Genomic DNA, 2,929 nt, shown 5'->3' on the forward strand with positions numbered 1-2,929 from the left:
AAGATAGGGTAGAGAAGGGTGGAGAGTGGATCTGGAGAGGAAAACAGAAGATACCAGGATAGACATATTTGAGAAAATTAGGGAGAATTTAATATGGGTGAGATTTTAGATGATTCTAAGGAATCATTATTAGTTTTATTACGTGATCATGGTGTGTGGTTTATAGAAGAAAATGTCTATATATAGAGACAATTTAGAGAGAGGAAAGAAAGGAAGGAAGGGAGGGAGGGAGGGAGGGAGGAAGGGAGGCAAAATATTAAAAATGGGAATTGTACTAGGCCAAATAATGGCCCTCAAAGATATCAGGTCCTGATCTCTAGAACCTGTACACGTTACCTTAATGGCAAAGATTTTGCAGGTATGATTAAATTATTGCTCTTGAGATTGGGAGTTTATTCTGGATTACCCATATGAGACTTAATAATCACAAATATTTGTATAAGAGAGAAGCCAAGGGAAATTTGATTACAGACAGAAATGGAGAAGGCGATATCGCCACAAAGGCAGAGTGACAAGGCCACAAGCCAGGAATGCCAGCAGCCACCAGAATCTAGAAGAGGCAAGGAATGGATTCTGCCCTAGAGCCTCTGGAGGGAACATGGCCCCGCTGTCTCCTTGTCCGTTGATACTGATTTTGGACTTTTGGCCTCCAGAACTGTAAGAGAATGAATGTGTGTTGTTTTAAAGCACCAAATCTGTAGTAATTTGTTACAGCAGCTATAAGAAACTAATACAGGTATATAAGGATTTATTATACTCTTCTCTCTTTTTGTGTATGTTTGAAAACTTTTCTAGTAAAGCTGTAGTAAAGTGTTTGTGCATGCCCAATTCACAACCCTACTTATGAAACAGTCTTGCCAAGGAAATAGAAACAGAATCCGCAAGTTCAACCACCAGTTTACAGGAAATATAGAAGAGGAACAGATCATAGGAATGTACTCAGCAAACTCAGTACATAGTGAATAATGGATGTGCCAAACAAACAACAAATAAATGATAAGGGAGAAAAAAGATGAAGGGAGAACCTATAGATTAAATGAGAAGTAAGAGACATAGCAGTGAGTTGCTACCTATGAGCCTTTTTTGGATCCTGATTTCAAACAAACTGTAGGAAGAAAGAGAAAGGGGGGTAGGGGGAGAAGGATGGTAGAAGGGAGGGAGGGAAGGAGGGACTTAGGAGATAATTAGAAATTTGAACATTTATTGGATATTCAATTTATTAAGAAGTTAATGTTAATTGTTAGGTTAATGGTTTAACAGTTGTGTTCAAAAAGAATTCTCTTTTAGGGATACATACAAAATATTTACAGATAAAATTATATATTTAGGATTTGCTTCAAAATAACATGGGACATACCTCAATTGAAAAAATGGGTTAATAATTGTTGAAGTTGTCTGATGGCACATAGGGATCCATTATACTATTAAGTGCACTCTTGTACGTGTTTTCAATTTTTTATAAGTGATTTTTTTAAAGTAATTCAGCACTTATTTAGACTTTAGAGATTGAAATAATGGTGAAAAAATGTCCTGATGTTATATAACAGATAATTGTGTCTTGGGATGTCATTTTCCTGTGATAGCCTTTTATTATACAACAGCATATATGACGTTAGGTGCTGTATCTCATACAAGGTAGATGGAAGCGAAAATGATATAACCTGGAAACTCTGTTAAATGAACAATAACAATGAAGTTGCTGACATCCATGATGCACATAAAGGGTTGGAATAAATCTGTTTCGTGAAATTTGAGAGTGTAAAAAAGCATTATAGCTTTTTTCTAGCTCCAGCCCCAGGACACAGCAGCTGTCGCAATGTTGATGCCTAAGAAGAATGGACTGCCATTTACGAACTCCTTTTCAAGGAGAGGGTGATGGTGGCCAAAAAGGTGTTACATGAGTAAACACCCGGAGCTGGCAGACCAAAATGTGCCTAATCTTCATGTCATGAAGGCCATGTAGTCTCTCAAATCACGAGGCTATGCAAAGAAACAGTTTGCCTGGAGACATTTCTACTGGTACCCTACCAACGAGGGAATCCAATACCTCCATGATTACCTCCACCTGCCCCCCCGAGATTGTGCCTGCCCCTTTGCGAGGCTCACAAGAGGGGAAGCTGACAGAAACACAGACAGAGCACTGTGCCCCCTGGTGCAGACAAGAAAGCCCAGGCCCGGGCTGGGTCAGCAACTGAATTCCAGTTTCGAGGCGGATTTGGTTGTGGATGTGGTCAACCACCTCAATAAAGTTGGAGGAATTATTTTGTGTTGAATAAACTTGTGGCTGGCGGGGGGAGGGGGGTGGGCATTATATATAAAATAATAAATTATTGCCCAAAATATGTAAGTATATGGGTAAATAAAAGAATAAATTAAGTACTATAAATAGGCATTTGACTATTATCAGTGGTTCTCAACAGGGTCTATTTTGCCCTCCTGGAGATATTTTTGGTTGTTGCAACTGGTGAGGAAAGGGAGGGGTGTCTGGGGCAGCTGGCAACCAGCCGGTAGAGGCCAGCTGCTAAACCTCCTATAAGGCACAAAACAGTCTTTACAGAAAAAATTTATTTGATTCTAAATGTGAATGGTGCTGAGATTGAGAAACTCTGGACTATATCCTCTACATTCCTAAGAGTTTATATATTCAAGTTGGCCTAAAAAACTTTTTTGGGATCTTATCAGAAAAATAAAAGTCTATGGCCATGCCCCCTGAACAGTGCTGGATCTCCTCTGATATCAAAAGCTAAGCAGGGTCGGGCCTGGTTAGTACTTGGATAGGAGACCACCTAGGAAGACCAGGTGCCGTAGGTGTTAATAAAAAAAAAGAGAGAGAGAGAGAGAGGATTGCTTATTTAAGGAGTTGCTTTATGTTTGGGTTTGTAAGATATTTTAAAGTTTCCTTCATCAAATAAACTTATTTTTTAATTTT

At 39.0% G+C, this 2,929-nt stretch overlaps 1 protein-coding gene and 2 pseudogenes across 3 annotated transcripts in view; 2 read left to right on the plus strand and 1 right to left on the minus strand.

Moving 5' to 3' along the window:
• Positions 1–2,929, minus strand: part of PTAFR (platelet activating factor receptor) — a 35,562-nt gene that overhangs the window by 26,510 nt on the left and 6,123 nt on the right. The gene's annotated exons all lie outside the window — the stretch shown is intronic.
• Positions 1,817–2,282, plus strand: LOC111738188 (annotated as a pseudogene).
• LOC111738272 lies at positions 2,693–2,811 on the plus strand (annotated as a pseudogene).

The sequence above is a fragment of the Pteropus vampyrus genome, unplaced genomic scaffold (genome assembly GCF_000151845.1).
Source record: "Pteropus vampyrus isolate Shadow unplaced genomic scaffold, Pvam_2.0 Scaffold36, whole genome shotgun sequence".
NCBI classification, from domain to species: Eukaryota; Metazoa; Chordata; class Mammalia; order Chiroptera; family Pteropodidae; genus Pteropus; species Pteropus vampyrus.